At 41.1% G+C, this 22,798-nt stretch overlaps 1 long non-coding RNA gene across 2 annotated transcripts in view; it reads right to left on the bottom strand.

Annotated features, from left to right (window-relative positions):
• Window positions 1–22,798, bottom strand: part of LOC126998979 (uncharacterized) — a 62,550-nt gene that overhangs the window by 26,645 nt on the left and 13,107 nt on the right. For both annotated transcript variants that reach the window (XR_007753089.1, XR_007753088.1), the window contains one exon: window positions 338–445. This is a non-coding gene — a long non-coding RNA (uncharacterized LOC126998979). The remainder of the gene's footprint in view (window positions 1–337; window positions 446–22,798) is intronic.

Below are 22,798 nucleotides of genomic sequence, written 5' to 3'. Positions count from 1 at the left end.
CCCAAACAGAAGCACTAAGCTATGGAATAGACTGAAGGAGGAGGTGGTTTGTGCAAGAAACATTCATGATTTTAAGGAAAAATTGGATAAGAGTGGATATGGAGACGGGACAGTGTGAGCGTAGCTCTTTTCCCCTATGTCACAACTAGGCAACAAGGTACACACACACACACACACGCACACGCACACATACACACACACACACACACACACACACACAATGTATCTGACTTGCTCTTTGTCTAAATATAAGTAATCATAAAAACACTCACAATAAAGTATGAGAATATGAACTTTAAATGAAATTATGCAAGAATATGTAATAAGCAGGTTTTACCTGTCTTGCTACTCCATGAATATTTGTAATGACTTGACCAAAATATATTTGGTTGAGTCAGGAAGTCCAGGCTGTTCTTGATGTTAATACCACTTGGTACTTGTGTATCTGAAATAATATTAGTCCATGAGATATTTCTTCAGATGTAAATATGTCAAGATATTACTACTAGCTTTGAATAGTAATACAGAATTTAACCAATAAAACTTATTTCAGCTGCAGCAGTTGAAATACATTCATACTAAAAATTATGATGAGATTGGAGAAAGAAGAATACATGGAATTATAAGAATATATTAGTATTAAACATATTAACTATTAAATTGCCAATCCTGACCTACAATTGCTTGAATATGAGCCACACCTTCCTAAACACACTTATGCCAATGACCGAGCTTCTGAAGTCGGGGTTCAGGTCAAGACAGGGTGGGTTAATTACTGTTGCTATTCTATGGGGTATATTCAAAGTTGCCAGCCACCAGGTGTTGCCAGCGAATTGGCTGTTGTGCCCCCAAAAGCTTGTAATGTTCTTTCAATTATTGTAAATTACCTGTGTTTCTCTGGGACTTGTTACAATTACACTTCAATACAATAAGTGACACTGTTAATAAAAATGTAGCTGACCATCCTTGTTGTTTTATTTATTTGTAAACAAGAGAAAATAAATGTTGTGAGGAAGCCTATCCTCATAAAGAAACGTTTTTGCATGAAAGCCCCTGCAAAATCAAGGAGAAAATGAGGTTTTATAAAAATTCTATTTACATTGCAATATTCGCTGAGTACCTGTTTTGGGTGTATCAGTGTTGCCTGAGTTTCACGCTTGCTTTGTTCCGAAGGTATTGCACTAAATTCGAGGATCGCAAAACTCAGGGTATTGAAAACAATGAAAAAGCACTTTTTGGTTCTGACTCGTGGAGAAACTGACTTTTTTTTTCGACTTTACTCCCTTGTTATCTCAAAATACGTAGCTTGGTAAAAGGAAGAAAATAGGAAGTGAGAACGGGTCATTTAGAAGCCACAATTGAAGGCGGCTGCCTTACAAGTGGCTGGCAGTTCTGAAAACACGCTTGTGATTCATTGAGTCTGATGACATCATCAACAGCGCTCACCCAATTAAAAGGCTCACTGCCTTAAGGCGGTGTCACACTGACCAATTTCCTCCAACCGTTGGGGCTATGGCGCCCAACTGGGAGCGAGTTGTCTGTTGTCCGTAAGCTGGTGTCACACTGGGCCTCTTTCCTCCAACCACGTTGACGGTAGGAGAAACTGGCAACTCCAACTTTTCCAGGTGTGCATCACACACGCCCAAGGTCGGTTGCCCGTAAACAAGGCAGTCGCCCCATAATCCACATGGCGTCATCTGCTAAAGTAAGGGCTGTCGCAGCTTGTGCTGCTGTTACCCATGTTATGGATATGTTGCTGCAGTTAAATGGAAGGAAGAAGCAGTTGTGGGCACGATTACGGATGGCTTCAAAGACGGGAGGACAGGAGTGTTTACCTAAAACTCGTCAGAGAACTGGGTAAATTTCCAGAACATCGCCCATGGGACACTGTTGGACGAACCTATTTTTTCTGGTAGTTTTCGGTTATGAAATAATCTGCTAACCGTTTCTGTCACAAATCATTAAATCACTAATATAATGATTGACTTTTCAATGCCTGTTGTAAGTGCAGCCGCTGCCGCAGCGGCAAAATAGCTCGCAGAGAGGTTCAATTTGCTTACTGTTTCCGTATTTCACTCACCGCTCACAAAGATCACAAGTGGGCAAACTAGAACAAAACCAGGCACATAAATGTTTTTCCTGCTGTGTATTCACACAGCGCGCATACGTGGTAGACAGCAGAACAACTTATTCAGCGAAGAAATATTTCTCGCAACATCAGCCAGCATAGTGGATGACCACTGCCGCCATGTCCCGTCCTGCACCAGGAAGACAACACCGGGAGTCCTTCTACAATTTTCATAGACTGGAGAAAAGTTTTTTGGATTGTGGTTCCACAGCACAAATATCAAATAGTAAACAAAGCAGCTCTGCCAGTCCACTTTACGAGTCTCTTGGTGAGCCATCTTCCACTGCTCCTCACTCCTCAGCCACTGCCGTCATCTGTTTGTTTACATACAGTCGCGCGGTACCCACGTACTCACGCTCGTACCCACAACCGTTTTCCATTTGTAAGGACAACCGACAACTCACTCCCAGTTGGGTATACGGGGAACCACGGTTGCCCGTGGCCCCAATGGTTGGATGAAAACGGCCAGTGTGACACCGTCTTTTAAGGCAGCGCGCATGACACCGACAATAGGTAGACGTGACCCGCACATGTCAAAGCAGTGCGAAACTCAGGGCAGTAATGCGCGAAAGTCGGGATGGTGAGAATTTAGGACTAAGAGCAAAACTCGAAGATCACGAAACTCAGATAGCGTGAAACTCGAGAGGGTACTGTACAACCCCCACTGTCCAATACTAGGAAGGCCAGGTGTTTGTGTCTCAGTGAGGTCATTAGTTTCCACTTCCAGCACATTATACTCCGCCCTCAACTGACTGCTGGTTGTTGTGTGAGAAGAGCCAAGACCTTGGGTGGACGCCAGCCACTACCAGGATCGTGGGCAGGTCAAAGATGATGGCATTTAAGGGGAGTGTCCGCCATGTCTTAAATAATTAACATATGATCTTGATTATATTCATGTGAAATGTATGCTTATGGGAAAGTAATATATGCTTACTTTCAGATCTATAGGTCAATATATAATAGCAGGAAAAAATAAAATGTACTTTTTTAACAAACGTCAACTCAAAATTCCTCTCATCTAATGACCTACCCTGCTGAAAAAATATCAAAGAAACTTAACCCGTTCACTCCAGCGACACCGACGTCGGCATCCAACGGGCGTCCGACGGCGTCACCGTTAGTACTCTTCTAAACCTCTTTATCCTTTTCCATTTCCTCTTAATCCTCTTCTAAACCTCTTAAGAGGTAATGGAAGAGGATTAAGAGGAATTTAGAGGAGGATTGAGAGATTTAGAAGAGGATTAATCCTCTTCCATTTCCTCTTGACTTTTTCCATACTGTGACGCCGACGTCTACGTCACGGATGGAAAGGGTTAAAGCAAAATCCAAAAGCTGTATCGTAGAAAATTTTTCAATTTTGCTTTTGTTAAATGATGAGAATTTTTTTCAATTTTGTTGGTGTATCTAACAATATTATATTTTTTCTGACAATTGTCCCTTAATTGAAAAAAAAACTCACAATGCAGTTTTCACTTCAGTTCCTCTTTCCAATGATGTATTGTTTATCAAAATCGGTCAAATAGCGAAAAACTGAAATTAATCCAGTTTTCTTTTTTTTTTTCTTTTTTTCTTTTTTTTCAAGTCGTGGCCTATTGCACCAGTAGGCTTCTTCCCATTGGATCCTGATGGTCGGCCCAAGGCTTCTTCCTGGTGAGGCCTGATGGTCAGCCCAGCCCGTTCTGGCGCAGGCGAGTGTTTTTTATAGTGGCGCCATCTTGCATTGGCTCATGCTGCCCTCCCGGAGCTCATCTTTAATCCTAGAATCTAGAGTCTGGGTTGATAAGTGGTCTTCTGGACAGCATGTGGGTAGTTTTAAGCCACTCGGCGGCTGCTGAAAAATCCCAGCTTGGTGACACCGGGCAGGGATTGAACTCGCATCGTCCTGAACGCGGCGCCGTCACGCTATCCATTCAGCCACCGCCTCCCCGAGTTAAAGTCCGCGGATTTATACAGTTCGCCTTTTAATCCTAAATGCCTTCCCAGTTGGTATTCTTTACTGAATTGCAGTTTTTTCTTTGTTTTGAAGGACTTCATGTGTCTGATGGTGTCCTTTTCTTGGAAATCGAGCCAAAATGCAAAAATTATCTCTGGCTCCTCCGGGGTGACTGATGTGTGTCAGCTCTGCTGCCTCCGAGGCCATGACAGATGCTAGTTTGCCTCAAGATGCCATATGAATATTCTTTTAGGCTATTTCCTATGCTGAAACATGACGATGTATGCACCTGTGTATGAATGTAGCTTTTTTTTTTTTACTTTTTTTTTACTTGCCAGCCTACAGTGCCAATAGACTTTCTTGAGGGGCCTGAATGGTAGTCGCCCCCAGCCTGTCATGGCGCAGGCAAGTGTTTTATGGTGACGTAAGTGACGAGAGGAAGAGGGCAGGGGGGTAGGAATTCAGCCATAACTCTGTTATTTTTGCTTATTTCTTCATAATATTTTGTCACAAGCTAGCCGAGGCATGTACGAAGACGTGTGAAAACTTTAAATTTTTCCAATCTTTTTGAAGTATTAATGCGGGACGCTCTCCTTAAGATCAGGAGTTGTGGGCGGAGTCATACACTACTGGCCGGAAGCCAATGTCACACACGAACATCAGACAACGGAGGCTACGCTTTCTGTCGAGATGTCTGACACCCTAATATTTTTAATAAATTTCGCCGAAGGCGACACTGATACTCAGCAAATATTGAGATGTAAATAGAATATCATAGTCACTTAGCCATGTTTCGGTTCACACTAAAAATCAAGATCTTTCTTCTTATAGTATCACAAATATCCAACATTTATTTCCAACTCACTGAACATTTAACAGACACAAATTATCTTTTGAGTCTCGAATACCAGTGGCCATGATCGGTTATGTTACGAATTCTCTCAATTTCAGACTGAAACAACACTGGTCATTTGCCGAGTGATTAATTTCAGGTTTCTTGTACCACATACAATTTATGCATTTCTTTTCTGCCATGGTGCAATCCCTTGATTTATGATCTCCAGCACATTCGTAACATCGTGGGGCCTCCCCACTGCTCTTGGCAGTACAATTGGTCTCAAGATGGCCGTATCTCCAACAATGATAACATATAATTGCATGGTATTTGTTTCTCACTGTGTATATTCCCCATTCTAATGCTAACTTTACATGATTTTTATAAATCAGCTTTCTCACAGTTCAGTCGCACTTCAAAATGTACTGCCAGCTGCAGGCTTACTAAAAATCAGCAATTTTATTCTCAACACCCTGAATCAAGTGTAAAAACTCATTGCGATCTAAGACGGTCTCCTTTAGATTTTCCTTGGTCTACTCTTTATGCACATTGCTTATCATGATCTTAACCCCTTCACTCCGACGACGCTGACGTCGGCGTCCAAGGGTTAGTCCTCTTCTAAACCTCTTAAGAGGAAATGGAAGAGGATTAACCCTCTCCTTGCTAAGTGCTCGCAATGAGGGCACTCCAGCGGGGGAAGGGGGATCTCTTTTAACCGTTGTATATCAAAAACTATTCATCACAGCTACAAAACCAAAACACCATTGGAAAGAGGAGGCCAAGATCTATAAGATTCAGTTATGTAATCATCTGCGAATGTACAGGCACGTCCAGGGGGTGTTTTTTGCTGAGTGAAACTGGCGCTCACAGCGAGCTTTTAGCACCACCACCAAGTGATGCTAGTGCTCGCTCTTTTAACCTCTGTATCTCATAAACTATTCATCACAGCTAAAAAACAAAAACACCATTGGAAAGAAAGGGTCAAGATCTATAAGATTCGGTAATGTAAGCCTCTCCTGCGAATGTACAGGCACTTTCAGGGGGTGTTGCCTGTGAAGACGTACATTTACATGTGTGCGACGGTCAGCCGTAAGGCAACTACTGAGTAGATCTCTTGATGATGGGGTGCTGGCAGGGCAGTATTGCCAACTGTAAAATTTACAACTATTTGGTCAAAATATCAGTCATGTGATAGGTGAAGCTACGCAAAAATGTCGCTATATTGGTCAACAACAGCCACCAGTTGCTCGTCCGTAGATTTTCCGGGCTACACTGCTATGATTTTCCACCAAATTTCGTGGAAAACCCACTGAATTGGCAATGCTGTGGGGTGAGAAATAGTGTAGGAACACTCTCATACGCGGGAAATTTGATTACGACTGGAGCTCGCAGCGAGCGTTTAGCACCACTGGCAAGTTACGCTAGTGCTCGCTGTGAGCATTTAGCAATTAAAGGGTTAAGAGGAATTTAGAGGAGGATTGAGAAGTTTAGAAGAGGATGAGTCCTATTTGATTTCCTCTTGACCCTTTCCATACTGTGACACTGACGTCTGTGTCAGGGATGGAAAGGGTTAAGTTTCATCTTTCAAACACTATTGGTACAAATTTGCTAACAGACTCCAATTTTTAAGCAGCCTCAGCCCTTGTGTTCTCATTGTCAAAGTTCATAACAATGTTGCCTTTATTTGTGAATACCATTCAATGCTTGGGAGACTTCATCTTTCATATCTGTTACCTTTTTTTCCTAGGTAAAAGCTTTTGCAACTAGATTCTTTTTGACCTTCCTGTCTCTCTTCACCACCTCAGCCCAACTGAGCTCTGCATGGTCAGAGCGAAGCACGTCAGCAACCAATCCCAGCTCCTCCTTCACCTTCTCAGCCCATGATTTAACTTCATCTTTTACAACTGATATTTCTTTAGATAATTCTTGTTTAAATTCTTCCAATTTTTCCACAATGTTGGTAGCCAGAGATGCCTTGAGAAGGCAAGGAGTGCAAATCCAATTTATTTCGTGTAGATTCTCCTGCTCAATTCTCGTCAAATGAGCACATTTCACATGGCACCACTTAGGACACAAACAGCATTCAATCCATTTTGACACTTTGCCTGTAAAATCTTCACAGGTGTAACACCAATATTTCACACTCCTGGCCCTGCCAGCCATTGTCAACACACCAGCTTCCATGCAGAGCTCACTCAATGCACGTCTGCTCACTGTAACAATCGCTACTCACTCTGTGTGTGTTTGAGTGAGTGTATATACCTGTTTGTAGTCTACCTAGCTCGAGCTAAGCTCTAATAGTTCCGTCTCCATATCTCCATTTATTCAGCCTTTCCTTCATTTGTTGGACACTGTTTGCCTCCACCACCTCTTCCCGCAAGCTGCTCCATGTGTTAACACTTCAATGTGGAAAACAATACTTTTTTGAGTCACTCAAACAGGTTCCTTTATTAAGTTTCTTTCCATGTCTTCTCAGCCCCAGCATTCTTGCAGTTAAGAGATCATTTCTGTCCATCTCATCAAACTTATTTACCAACTTATACAGCGTGATCAGATCTCTCTCTACCTTCTGCGCTGTCAAGTCCATCTCCTTTAATCTGTCTTCATACGTCATATTCAAGAGTTCTGGGACCATTTTAGCTACAGTTCTCTATATCCTTTCCAGCTTTTTGATATCCTTCTTTTTGTGAGGCGACCACACAATTGCAGCATATTCAAGCTTTGGTCTTATCATTGTTTTTATTATTTTCTTCATCATTTCTTTGTCCATAAAATGGAGTGATACCCTTATATTTTGCATCATCCTGTAGGTTTCTCCAAACAGCTTGTTATGTGTTTTTCTGGGGATAGTGTGTCTTGCATCGTTACTCCCAAATCTTTTTCTTCATGTACCACCTTTAAGTTTTCTTCTCCCATCCTGTATGTTTTCCTTGGTGTTTTTTTACTTTTCCCCATTTCCATAACATGGCATTTGTTTCCATTAAATTCCATCTCCCACAACTGGCTCCATCTACACACTCTGTCCAGGTCTTTTTGCAGCTCCTCACAATCTTCCTCCGTCCTCAATTTTCTTATTAACTTTGCATCGTATTAAAAAACGCTCATATACTTTTTATACCCTTTGGTATATTATTTATACTGTGAACATTATTGGTGCCAGAACTGATCCTTGAGGAACTCTGCTCTCTACTCTCCTCCAATTTGATTTCTCCTCTCTAAACACCGTCCTCATTTCTCTTCCCATTAAGTAATCCTTCATCCACTCGTAACCTTTCCGCCCATTCCTCCCCACTGCTGTAGTTTCCAGATTAACCTTTTGTGCGGAACCTTGTCAAAAGCTTTTTTCATATCAAGATATACACAATCAGCCCATCAGAACTTCTCTCTCTTGCACCACATCTATTGCTCTTGAGTAGAAACGTAGTAAGTTAGTGACACACGATTTCCATTTTCTAAATCCAAGCTGTCCCTTATTTATCATGTTTTCCTTTTCTAAATGTTCGACCCATTGTTTTTTATTATACTTTCACAAATCTTGCACATTACACTTGTCAAAGAAACTGGTCTATGATTTAGTGGTTGAATTTTATCTCTACTTTTATAAACTGGTACAATGTTCGCTCTCTTCCATTCTAAGGGCACTTTTCCGGTATTTATAGAGCATGTTATTATGTCATAAAGTGGCTCCAATAATTCCTTTCTACACTCTTTTAGCATTTGTCCCAAGATTCCATACAGTCCCATAGCTTTCCTTCCATCTAAGGTTTTCATCAGCTGTATCAGTTCTCCTTTATCAACCTTTATATGATTTAGTTTCCCCTCATTGCAATTTTCGAGACCCCAGTCAAAGTCCTCTGTAAACACTATGAAAATCTTTATTTAATATTTCTGCAATTTCTTTGTCCTTTTCGTAGATTACATTTTTTTCTTTAGCCTTTCCACTCCTTCATTTCTTTTTAACTTCCCATTTATGAATTTATAAAACATTTTTGGTTTTTCTTTACATTTAAATTCTCTTCTTTCAAATTCAGCTTCCTCCTCTCTCCTTATTTTCACATAATCATTTCTTGCTTTTTATATTTGTCCCTATTGTTCTTATTTGGTCTTTTCTTTAAATTTCTCCATGCCTTATTTCTATTTCTTCTTGCTGTCTCACACCTCCATCCAAATCATGTTTTCTCTCCTTTAGTTTTTACCATGTAGAATGGAACACACATCTCTATTCCTCTGTAAATATTCATAAAAAAAAGTCATATTTTTCTTGAATATTAGTATTCCTCTTCATATCAGTCCAATCTACCCCACCAAAGAAAGTCTTGAGTCCAACGTAATCTGCCTTAGCGTAGTTTTTCCATTATTCCTTTAAGCCTCTTCTTGATGTTCACTTCCTTCGAAAGTTTTCATCTCCTAAAGTTCATGGTTGCTCTTTCCGAAGGGACACTCATGACTGACTCCTTCATCCAACTCCACACTTTTTGTGAAAATTAGGTCAGGTCATGATGGTTCGTCATCCCCTCTCAATCTTGTTTCTCCTTGTACCCACTACGTCATCAGGTTATCTGTTACCAGCTTCAATAGTTTACTTCCCCAAGAATTTTCACCACCCTCCATTACAAATTCTTCCCATTTCACTTCTTTGCAATTGAAGTCTCCTGTTAATATTACCTTTTTATTATTATTTATTTCATCTGTCAGTGCCCGTATTGTATTTTCCAGCATAGTGTTATATCTTACTTCATTCCAACTTTTGGTTAAGGGGGGACATAGGCTGTTATGTTATTCTTCTCTCCATCTTTTACCATTACCTGCACAGCCATCACCTCCACACTGTCATTTCCATACCTCACTTCAGTCACTTTCAAGTTTTGTTTCGTCATTATCATCACTCCTCCTCCCTTTCCTTCTTTCCTATCTTTTCTGAGTTTTCTCCAAATGTTGTACTTGCTCTTTCCCCCCACCACAAGTTCCAGTTCTTTTACAAGCTTTGTGTCAACTATACATATAATATCTGGATCACCCTCCCTTAAATAATCAATTAGATCAATTTTCTTTGATATAAGACCGTGTGTGTGTGTGTGTGTGTGTGTGTATTTACCTGGTTGTGACATACGGGAAAAGAGCTGTCCTGTCTCCATATCCACTCTTATCCAACTTTTCCTTAAGATCATGAATGTTTCTTGCACAGACCACCTCCTCCTCCAGTCTATTCCATAGCTCAATGCTTCTATTTGGGAAGCTAAACTTTTTCACATCTCTCCTACACGTGGTCGCCCTCAACTTCTTTCCATGTCCTCTTATTTCTCTTTCGTTCCACACACACAGGTCCTCTCTCTCCAAATGAACCACTCCGTTCGCCACCCTGTACACCGCTATCAGATCTCCTCTCTTTCTTCTTCTCTCCAGGGTTGTGAGCCCCATGCTATTGAGTCTCTCGTCATAAGTCCGATCTCGAAGTTCCGGTCCATCTTAGTTGCCACTCTCTGCACTCTTTCCAGCTTCTTTATGTTCTTTTTGTGAGGAGACCTGATCACTGCTGCATACTCCAACCTTGGCCTTATCATTGTGACTATTATTTTCCTCATCATCTCCTCATCCAAGTACACAAATACCGTCCTTATGTTCCTCAGCAAATTCAGAGTTTGTCCCGTTATCCTGTTGATGTGTTTGTCCGGTGACATGTTCTCTGAGACAGTCACTCCCAAATCTTTTTCCTCCACTCCTCTGCATATTGTCTCACTTCCCATCTTGTAATCATATTTGCATCTTCTGCCACTCCTACCAAACTTCATTTTTTTACATTTCCCAAGGTTGAACTCTATCTGCCATGTACCACTCCACTCCCATATTCTATCCAGGTCCCCTTGCAATGCCTCACAGTCCTTCACATTATTCACACGTCTCAATAGTTTTGCATCATCTGCAAACAAACTCACATAGTTGGACACTCCATCCACCATATCATTTACATAAATAGCAAACATTATTGGTGTGTGTGTGTGTGTGTGTGTGTCACGTCCTGGGAAACCCAGGACGACCTTCCCAAGATGACTTTTCTCAAGACTGATGACTCGAGAAAAAGCTTGATTTCCAGCTATTTCTTAGAGAGCCACCAGTCATTGTTGAAATTTTCTAGGTATAGGGGAATGTGTTTTGACAGTGGGCAGTGCCATTGTCTTTGAAGAACCCCACCGACTTCTTAACGAAACATACCCATACACCAAAGCCTCATGATTTCCTTTATTTTAATGCTAGTACACTATTTAACACATTTAAATATTTACAAATGTATTTATTACTGCTCACTTTCTCATTATGTTCTCAACTTGTGCCAGCAACATATTTGTCAGTACTTTAGTAAGGTTAGGTTACATAAATGAAAAACTGCATCATTGAGTTAAAAGCAAAAACATTTTCTTACTAATACCAAAAAATAACTTGAATTTCAAGGTGAGAAAGTTTTTTTGTAGTTTATGGAGAAAGGTCACAACCTTTTTGCATGAAATAAATATCAATAAATATGGATATTTTGCCTCAACCTAAAATCATAATATACTTTTCTCAAAAACAATGGCTATGAAACTATGAGTGGTAACTGAACTGGGTGATGGATCAAACCTTAACAGGTGTTGCTAGTTTGCTAATTTACCAGCAACAGGTTACCATGGCCACACACAGCTATGCTGATGCCCCCAACTTCACCCTACCTTTACTAGACACATCACCTGTAACACCCAGTAAAACTAGCCAAGAAAATAAATGGCTTGTGCTGCCCATCATGACGGCTTGTACCGTGCATCATGGCGGCTTGTGCCACGCATCATGGCAGCTTGTGCCATGCATTATGGCGGCTTGGCGCAATTTTCAAAATTCAGTCATGGTGGCTGCTCGCGCTAACTGAGGCTTTCACGCTAATTAATTTTTTTCTTGGTAGATGGTGGCTCACGCTAAATGAGGTTCGCGCTAATTGATCTCGCGCTAAGTGGGGCTCTACTGTACTTTGATACAGTATATATCATTGAGACAAGAATGAGCCATGGTGACTAAACAATTACCCAAATATCCAACAAACATTAAATCAGTGGTGGGCACCACAAACTGAAAAGTTAGCTTCGCTTACTGGTAATCCACTAACTAAAAAGTTATTTTTGCTTATGCTAAACAGCTAAACTGATCTAGAAATTAGTGGAAGCTAATGCTACCCACTAACCGCTAACTTTTTTATGTATGGATTTACGTTATGGAACAAAAACATCCTCACTCGGGTCACCTTCCATGACGTCGATAATGATAAACAAGGCGACACACTGTGCATCTCACACCCTTCTCTCTGTGTGTGTGTGTGTGTGTGTGTGTGTGTGTGTGTGTGTGTGTGTGTGTCTCTCTCTCTCTCTCTCTCTCTCTCTCTCTCTCTCTCTCTCTCTCTCTCTCTCTCTCTCTCTCTCTCTCTCTGTGTGTGTGTGTGTGTGTGTGTGTGTGTGTGTGTGCGCGAGAAAAGTGGGGGTGTACTCTAGCTCATTTGGGGAGTATGGTGCACGACAATGTATAATAATAATAATAATAATATTAATAATAAACCACTTTAAAAAAAAAAATTGCACCAAAACTCTTTACCCCTTGGGTGGTGTGGAAATAAGGTCAAAGTGTAATATTTTAATGTTCTTAGTGACCACTCCTCCCCCACTCCCTGGCATCCCCAGCAGAACCTCACCATTCACCAGGATGACTCACATAAAAATTTGCTTGACGGTCCAGGCATTCCAAAAAATAAATAAGTAAATAAATAAAATTGTTGCGCGCCACCAAAAGTCATTCAAATTGCCCGCGCGATGCCTCTAAGCTCTGCCCGGGCAGCGTACCACACCACCAAGGTAAAGAGATTCTCTTTACCTTGTGCACCACAACACAACAAGCGCCCCGCCCGTCATTGTTTACGTTCACCATGGCCCAGTCAAATGCTTTTGCGTGTGTGCCCTACCTTCTCCAGGCATTGTTTTGCCTGTGTGTGGTGTATGTATATATATATATATATATATATATATATATATATATATATATATATATATATATATATATATATATATATATATATATATATATATATATATATATATATATATATATATATATATATATATATATATATATATATATATATATATAGGTCAGGTGTACAAGCATTAATTACCCCGTTAGGAGCGAATCTTAACACCTATGTCCTTGGGGCCATGGTGGGTGTTGACCAGAGCCCCGCAACGCCCCGACAATTTTTCTTACGTCGTCACTAATAATCGTTTGCAAAAGACGCCACAACGCCCACACATTCACTGTGGATGGGGAAAGGCTTGCATACACTGGCGTTAGCATAGATAATGTAATATTGCAGAAAACAAGGTAAAACATTCTCGGGGCGGCGGGGCAAGGCAAGCAGTTTGACGTAACCCGTAACATTTTTTAATTTTTGCGGCTATAATACATCCTTCCTGCACTCGTTTCATATTTCCACGTGTGCACAAGCGTAAAGGGCTGACATGGGCGTACAGACATGAGCTTAAGTAGCTCCGTTTGTGAGATAATAAGGATATATTTTTTCAGGGCGAGCGGGGCGGGGTGGCGGCAGCACGGCTGATATGTAACCCGTAACATATTTTTCTTTTTTACGGCTATAACATATCGCCCCTGCACCCGTTCCATATACATACGTATGCGCTGGCGTGGGAGGCTGTCATGGGCTTACGGGCGTGATCTTAAGTAGCTTCATTTGTGCCGATGATATATTAAATGCGGTAGGCGAAAGTTAGGTTTTCGGGTCCGTAGACTTAACCTACACCATATCCGGGTGCCCCCGTGGCTCTATTAACCCGGATACCAGAGGGTTTACTGTATGTATATACAGTACCCTCTCGAGTTCCACGCTATCCGAGTTTCACGATCCACAAGTTTCGCGGTTTGTCCTAAATTTTTACCATCCCGACTTTCGCGCATTATCACCCCAAGTTTCGCGTTGCTTTGACACGTACGGGTCACGTCTACTTACCATCGGCGTCACGCACGCTACCTTTAAAGGTAGTATCACAGTGGACGTTTTCCTCCAAACATTGTGGCTATGGCAAGAGAGAGAGAGAGAGAGAGAGAGAGAGAGAGAGAGAGAGAGAGAGAGAGAGAGAGAGAGAAAACGGGTAGTTTTGAGGCCGCAGTTGAAGGCAGCTGCCTTACGATTGGCTGACAGTTCTGAAAACACGCTTGTGATTCGCTGGGAGTCCGATGATGTCATTGCCGATGCTCACCCTATCAGTGGCTTCACTGCCTTAAGGAAATGTCACAATGGCCGTTTTCGTCCAACCGTTGGGGCTACAGGCAGTGCCCGTACGCCCAACTGGGAGCGAGTTCACGGTTATCCGTAAGCTTGTGTCACACAGGGCTTTTTCTTCCCACCGCGTTGGCGCCAGCTAGTGCAACCGGCAACTCCAATTTTTCCTGGTGTGAGTCACACACGGCCAAGGTCGGTTACTGTATCCATATCCACAACGTAAACAAAGCACTTGCCCTGTATCAACATGGCGTCGTCAGCTAAAGGAAGGGCTGTCACAGCTTGTGCTGCCATTACGCAAGTTGTGGACTTGTTGCTGCAGTTAAATGGAAGGAAGAAACAGTTGTGGGTGTGGCATGCCTGTGGTTCCTCCATGCCAGTTTTCATTGTCACCACTGCACATGCATAGCCAACCCACCCATCTTGACTCAACCACATAAACACATGGATCGAATAACAACACACACACACACACATGCCAGATTCATTAGGAACCATTGCAGATGTTTCTGACAAACAGAAATGACATCACCATTTCTTGAGTGTGTTAGAATTTATTTGGTGAGTGGCTCACATGAACCAAACCTAGCTCTTGGCAAGAAGAGAGCAGTCGTCTTAACACTGCTTTCTTCTTGCCATTGGGTATTTTTGGTTTGTATGAATCACTCACCAAATAAGTTCTATCACACTCTAGGAAATGGCGAAGCCATTTTTGTTTGTGAAAAACATCTGCCATGGTTCATGATGAGTCTGGTGTGTGCGTGCGTGTGTGTGTGTGTGTGTCTTTGTTGTTACTCGATCCACGTGTATATGTGGTCAGAGTATAGATGGGTGGGCTGGCCACTCACGCACAATGGTGACAATGAGAACTGGCACGGAGGAACCACAGACACGCCACACCCACAACAGCTTCTTCCTTCCATTTAACTGCAGCAACATGTCCATAACTTGGGTAATGGCAGCACAAGCCGCGACAACCCTTACTTTAGCAGACGATGCCATGTCGATACAGGGCAAGTGCTTTGTTTACGTTGTGGATGTGGATACGGGCAACCGACCTTGGCTGTGTGTGATGCACACTCGGAAAAGTTGGATTTGCCAGTTGTCCAAGCTGCCACCAACGCGGTGGGAAGAAAAATGCCCAGTGTGACACCAGGTTACAGACAACCGACAACTCATTACTGGATGGGTGCACGGGCGTTGCCAGTAGCCACAACGGTTAGAGGAAAACGGCCAGTGTGACACTGCCCCAAGGCAGAGAGGCCACTGACTGGGTGAGCGCCGGCGATGACATCATCGGACTCCCAGAGAATCACAAGCGTGTTTTCAGAACTCAGCCAATCGTAAGGCTTCATCTTTGGCTTTAAAACAACCCGTTCTCTCTTCCTGTTTCTTCCTTTTTAAAAGGTACTTATTTTGAGATAACAAGGGAGTAAAGGAGGAAAAAAGTGAGCTCCTGGGGGCAGCATGAGCCAATTATAATGGCGCCATTATAAACAGTTGCCTGCGCCATGACGGGCTCAGGGCCGACCATCAGGCCCAGATGGATAGTCTACTGGCGCCATAGCCCAAATGTAAAAAATAAATTAAATAAATAAAAAAATAAATAAATAAATCTCCATGGGTCGGAACAGATAAGCGCCTTTTCAGTGTTTTCAACACCTCAAGTTTCACGATCCTCGAGTTTAGCGAACAGGGTTGAATACTAAATAAAATAAGAAATAACACGAATAATAAGGCGCTTAATATAGGTTGATTTATAGTGAAATGATTATATAAATATAGTAACTTTTTATATAGATACCTTGAAATGCTTTTAATACAAGATAGTCAACATATTGAAGTGTTCATATATGAATTTTTATGCAGATATATTAATTTTTCTGGCGTCAGGAAGGTTTTTCGTCGCAGTGCGTGAAATGAGTCAGATTCAGTGAATTTTCGTCGCAAATTCTGGTCAAGCTCGAGCAAAAACTACTGAAGCTAGGAAGGCGTGCTTGGTGGCAAATGAAAGCTCTATTAATACAGATTAATAATCAGAAAAAAATTGGAAAGCACTATCATCATCATCATCATCATTTCATCAACGCCTGCTCCTAGGAGCTCCCACCATGGGATGGCCATGGCATAAGAGCTTCCAACTTTCTCTATCCAGACACTCCCTCCTTCCCTGCTCAAAGTTTCTCAAAGATCTTTCCCCCCTCTCCCTAACGTACTCTTGCACCCTATCCCTCCATTTCACTGGAGGTCGTCCTCTAGCATTCCCTCCCTCTATCTCACTCACATACACCCTTCTGGTCATCTTACTCTCCTCCATTCGCTCCATGTGGCCAAACCACTTTAAGGTCTGTCACTTCACTTCTTCCACCACTCCACACTTCTTCCCTTCACCCCTGTGACACATTCCAAAATGCTTGTACACACTTTCATTACTCATTCCATCCATTCTACTCACACCACAAGCACTCCTCAAATAACTCATTTCCACTGCCTGCACTCTAGACCTCTGACTTTCATTCCAGGCCCACATTTCACTTGCATGTGTGAGGGTTGGTACTGTTATTGTATTTCTCAAATCTCCCTTTACTTCCATGCTCACACTTCTGCCATTCATGATTCGTTCCAAAGACCTTACCACCCTTCTTCCTTGCAATGCCCTTTCTCTTATCTCTCCCTCCATACCACCATGCTTACACATAACTGATCCAAGGTACTTAAACTCATTGACCTCCTCCATTTCTTCACCATTCAAAATTATTTTGCATTCTTTTTCACATTCAATTCCCACTCTATATGGGCATACAAAATCTACAACCTCACTTCTACTTCGCTCACAAACCATCACTTTACTTTTGTTGACATTTACTTTCAGCTTTCTCCTTTTACAGACACTATCAAAAACACTGACCAAATTTTGTAGGTCACTTTTATTTTCAGCAATGAGCACCGTGTCATCAGCAAACAGTATCGAATTCAGTACTCACTTCCTTCCCTCATTGAACAGTCTTATTCCAACTTCTCCAACTTTGTCCTTAATTTCTCTAATGACACCATCCAATAAATATTGAATAACCATGGTGACATGACACACCCTTGTCTTAAGCCCACTTTTATCTCAAAATGTTCACTTGTTTCTCCAGTAATTTTGACACATGCAGATGCATCCTCATAGAAAGACTTTATTGCACTAAGCAGTTTTCCTCCCACACCATAAATCTTTAAAACATCCCACAATGCAATCCAATCAACTCTGTCATAAGCTTTTTCTAAATCCATGAAGGCAGCGTATAGTTTCTTTCCTTTGCTATTATTTTTTCTACTACCATCCTGAAAGCAAATATCTGATCCACACATCCCCTTCCTTTCCTGAAGCCTCCTTGCTCTTCACTGATTTTCTCTTCTGTAATTTTTTGCACCCTCTCTATCATGACTTTTCCATATACCTTTCCAGGTATACTCAGGAGACTTATACCTCTATAGTTCCCACATTCCCCTCTCCTGCCCTAAATAAATAAAAAAAGTTATAAGCATAAAACCGTGTCCAAATCGCAGCAAAAGGGCCGAAAAACAGGCTATTTTGTGACAGCTCAACGACAAACTTGGAATCGAGCTATCAAAAAATCCTTCAAGCTGGTCAAACTAGTATATTGCCAAGAGGGGCTACATGCCAAAATACAGCCTTCTAGAGGCAATAGCAATGCTACATTAGATAAAAACGGCAAAGTGTCTGGAGTTCGTCAAAATCGCTCTCAAAAGGGTTTACATTTCGAGCTCTGGCAACGAAACTACTCGGAGTAGGGAAATGTTATGCATCATATTGGAAAGCACATTGGAAGGGCTAAAGTATTTGTTAAATAAGTTTTTTGAAATTCTCAAAAAATGAGTGGGTTTCAAGGTTAGGAAATCAAAATTAGTTTTTTTTCAGTCGTTTTTTGCGAATTTATTCAATTTTTTACCCTTTCAAGTCGTTTTTGAGCCAGTCGCTAATTACAAAATATAGCTCTTTCATTTTGCCATTGATTGATACCAAAAACATTTCTGTAGCCCCAGAAATAAGGGAGTTATGGCGATTCACACCAAAGCGGTTGATTTTCCAAAATTCGCGGCTTAATGACAGGGTTGGGTCAAGTTTCCGGTCCATAGTGTAAGGTTCACTGTTATAAGTTATTAAGGTGGAAAATATTGAATACTTGTTATTAAGTCCTGAGTTCAGAGTTGGAAATGGAAGATGCATTACCCTAAAATACCAGAAAGTTTCTCTAATAATTGTCTAATTACCCAACTTTAACCCCTTAATGACGCCTATGCCGCTGGCGTCATAATTTTTTCTGACGTGGGCAACAAGCATGACACCAACGCTGGAGAGCGAGAAGCTCTCTGGAAATTGAACGCCGTGTGTAACTGTGTATATGTTGATGCTAAGTGACTAACTGGCACCTTTTTTGTCCCTTAGACTACTCCATGCTAAAAATTGCCTTCAGTTCCTGCCTATGCATCATGGTGTTTGCAGGGTGATTATGTTCCCTCAGACGATCTGTTTCAGTGGTCTTCCTTTAGTTTCTGCTCGTTGTGTGCATGCTGAGCGTAGTTGTGACACCTCCACTGATATACCTGATGTTCTAAATGAACCAATATATTGTTCACAGGAGTATTCAGAGGAGTGGGAAGCAGAAGTTGGAATTTTTGGGGAATCATGGAATTCCAGCCAAACAGTCTGTTCAAATCATAATTTGATTTCACAGTTGAGTTATACGGATGATTTTCTGCAACTTTTATTTTTTGAGATTCATTCCAGAATGAAAAACTACAAAAAATATTTTTTGAGTTTCACTGCAACTTTGGCTCTCTGTAGGCAGTTAATTTCCGGGTCAAAGATTATAAAATATATTTTTCAGACTCCATTGCGATAATATGAGCAACTTTTCTTCAATAAATTTTCCTGTACATCGCACCAGTAAAGAGTTGGAATTTGGGGGGAATCATGGAATTCCAGCCAAATGGTCTGCCCAAGTCATAAGCTGATTTCACAGTTGAGTTGTATGAATGATTTTCTACAACTTTTATTCAATGAGATTCATTCCAGAATGAAAAACTAAAAAAATATTTTCCAAGTTTCACAACTTTGGCTCTCTGTAGGCAGTAAATTTCCAGGTCAAAGATTATGAACTATACTTTTCAGACTCCATCGTGATAAAATGAGCAACTTTTCTTCAATAAATTTTCCTGTATGTTGCACCAGTAAAAAGTTGGAATTTTAGGGGAAATCGTGGAATTCCAGCCAAATGCGACAACTTAGAAAGAAACGAATTTCACAGCAGGGTGCGCCATAAAATTTTCTATAAAACATCTTTTATGACTTTTTTTCAGTGTCGAAGTGTATTTTTCGATGACTTTTGCGTTATGGGGGATCACCCAAGAAAAACTGCTGTTCTGAGGGGTTAAGGCATAATTTACCCAAAAGTGGAAGCTCCGGAATGAGTGCACCATGTGGCTCAACTGGTGCTGTGTCTGCCCACAATGTACAAGAACAAACCTGTATGAATTTTTCAGTAGACTTAACCCTTTCGTTGCTAAACGCTCGCAGCAAGCACTAGCGTAACTTGTCAGTGGTGCTAAACGCTCGCTGCGAGCTCGTCGCACTCAAATTTGCCATGTATGAGTGTTCCAACACTATTTCTCACCCCACAGCATTGCCAAGTCAGTGGGTTTTCCAGTAAATTTGGTGGAAAATCATATCAGCCTAGCGCGGAAAATGTACGGACGAGCAACTGGTGGATGTTGTTGTCCAATATAGCGGCATTTTTGCATAGCTTCACCTATCACATGACTGATATTTTGACCAAATAGTTGTAAATTTTACAGTTGGCAATACTGCCCTGCCAGCACCCTGTCATCAAGAGATCTACTCAGTAGTTGCCTTACAGCTGACCATCGCGCACGTGTAAATGTACGTCTTCACAGGCAACACCCCCTGAAAGTGCCTGTACATTCGCAGGAGAGGCTTACATTACTAAATCTTATAGATCTTGGCCTCCTCTTTCCAATGGTGTTTTTGTTTTTTAGCTGTGATGAATAGTTTTTGAGATACAGAGGTTAAAACAGCGAGCACTAGCGTCACTTGCTGGTGGTGCTAAAAGCTTGCTGTGAGCGCCAGTCGCACTCGCAGCAAAAAACACCCCCTGAACGTGCCTGTACATTCGCAGGAGAGGCTTACATAACCGAATCTTATATATCTTGGCCTCCTCTTTCCAATGGTGTTTTTGTTTTGTAGCCGTGATGAATAGTTTTTGAGATACAGCGGTTAAAAGAGATCCCCTTCCCCCGCTGGGGTGCCTGAGCTCGCCTGGGGGGATAGTCTCGTTGCGAGTGCTTAGCAAGGAAAGGGTTGAGGAAGTTTCCTCGATTCGGAAAAACTTTTATTATCGTCAGTAGAAACTTCACCTGTTCCAATAGTGATGAGCATGGAAAGAAAGTGGTGTGCCTTAAGTTTTACTGATATCTATTATTTTTTTATATAGTATATATAGATTTTTAAATTTCTATCTCAAATATTTGCAGATCATTTTACTTAGCATTTTATGAAAGTATGGTGTATATGAAAACTTTTAATCTCATATTTTTTTCTGTAATTAGTATAGTTTCGAAAGTATGAATAAATAACTAAAAATCAATTTTTTTAAGAAACGTTCTTTTCAATAGCATCTATTTTAAACAAGATCAACAGAAATTTGCATTTTATAAGATTAAAATCTTCCTTTATGTCCTGCTAAATTAAAAATGTAAAGTAAGAAAAAATATGTAGTGATGAGAAATTTCTAATCAAATAGCAGTACTTCACTGAAATTCACATTTTGAGAAAATGGTGTTTAACCCTTAAAGTGCGGGCTTGTTTTGCCGTGCCTGTCCTCTGACGCAGGTATATTCAGGCAAAAACATACCTCACTTCAACCTTTTATATTTTCACTACTACTTACCTGACGTGACTGAATGAAGTATTATTGTAAAGTATTGTCCTTTGACGTTAATTGAAGATTATATAACCATTGCTAGAGTGAGTACAGAATATTGAAGTAGGATCAATGAAAACACATTATAGACAGTTTTCCACTCCTACCCTTCTATGATTTAGTAATAAAAAGCATAACTTTTATACAGTTTATGTAACACACCCAAAAATAGTTAACTTCCGGGCCTTCCTGATGCCCTTGATGGGTGGTGAGGTCAAAGGGCCCCCCTCTTGTGGGTGAAATTGACTGGAAGGTGAGAAGAGGTAGGATGTCTAGCAGACATCTTCTCAAAGCTAACACAAGACACACACTGACCAATTATTAATCAAGGGAGCATAGTTGGGTATTGTTTGAAAGAAAACGATATGCTTACTCTACTTCACCACAAACAAATTAAATTTGATGGTGCGCTAAGTCAAAAAATGCCTTGTTGACTATTGTTGACTCCCGCAGTTTGAGCCCAGGCACCAGCTGTCGACTACTGTCGACACCCGCGCTTTAAGGGTTAAAGGTTTTACATGGGAATTTTACATAGTAATAATAATCCTACAGTCTTATGCACATATAATGATTTCTTCAGAATTTTATCAGGTGCACTATGCATTCATTGTGCAGTGTGCAAATAAAAAAATAAAGAATAATAAGTGGAAAATGTTCATGCCTCTAGAAGTCACCCTGCGTTTCCTCAAAATTTCCCTCCCCCATATCCCTCAACCTTTTCATCCTGGCATGTCTTTAGTTTTTGCTCCTTGAAAGGGATATTTCCATAAGAGGTGGAAATTAAAAAAATACGCACAATAATACCAACGAACCTAATAAACGTAGGTAGTACATATAGTTCTTTTAATGTTTATATTGTCTGCACGTTGTCTATACAGCTGCAGAGCACACTTGGTGACGGACTGCGAGGCAGTGAGGCTGCCAATTTGGCAGTGGAACCCTGCATGGGGGCCATATTGTTACAGGTATGGGTAAAATTTTACAAGTGCATCTCTCGCAATAGCAGACAATTTTTTTTTAATTTTTTTTTTATAGTTTTTGGTGTGTTATGAAATAATCTGCTAACTGCTCCTGTCACAAGTCAATAAATGATTGACTTTTCAGTGCTTGTTGTACACCTGCCGCTGCCCACCGAAACAGCCACAAAATAGCTCGCAGAGAGAGGATCAACTTGCTTACTGTTTCTTAAGTTCACTCACAAAGATCACAAGCAGAAAAACTAAAACAAAACCAGGTAAATTAATGCTGTTACTGTTGTGCATTGCCCCTGTGCGCATACATGGTGGACAGCAGAGACTTATTTATGCGAGGAGGTATATTTCTCGCACCACCACCGCCGTCCCGTCTTGCGCAGTGTATTTCCATCGTATTGTCGCCGCCCCACACCACGTGCCGAATGAATTTAAAGTAACCAAACTTATCTTATTCTAACCTAACCTACCTAACGGGGTAACCACTTAAGCGGTGTCAGTACCGACACTTGCAACTAGGGATTGTCGTTTTGGACCTTTTTCTGTCCCAGGATTCCGGGATAAAATTAGCCCTAATCCTAGGATCCCAGTAATTCCTGGGATTTTCAATTGTCTAT

The sequence above is a fragment of the Eriocheir sinensis genome, chromosome 2 (assembly GCF_024679095.1).
Source record: "Eriocheir sinensis breed Jianghai 21 chromosome 2, ASM2467909v1, whole genome shotgun sequence".
In the NCBI taxonomy this organism is placed as follows: domain Eukaryota; kingdom Metazoa; phylum Arthropoda; class Malacostraca; order Decapoda; family Varunidae; genus Eriocheir; species Eriocheir sinensis.
This window is presented reverse-complemented; position numbering and strand designations above follow the sequence as displayed.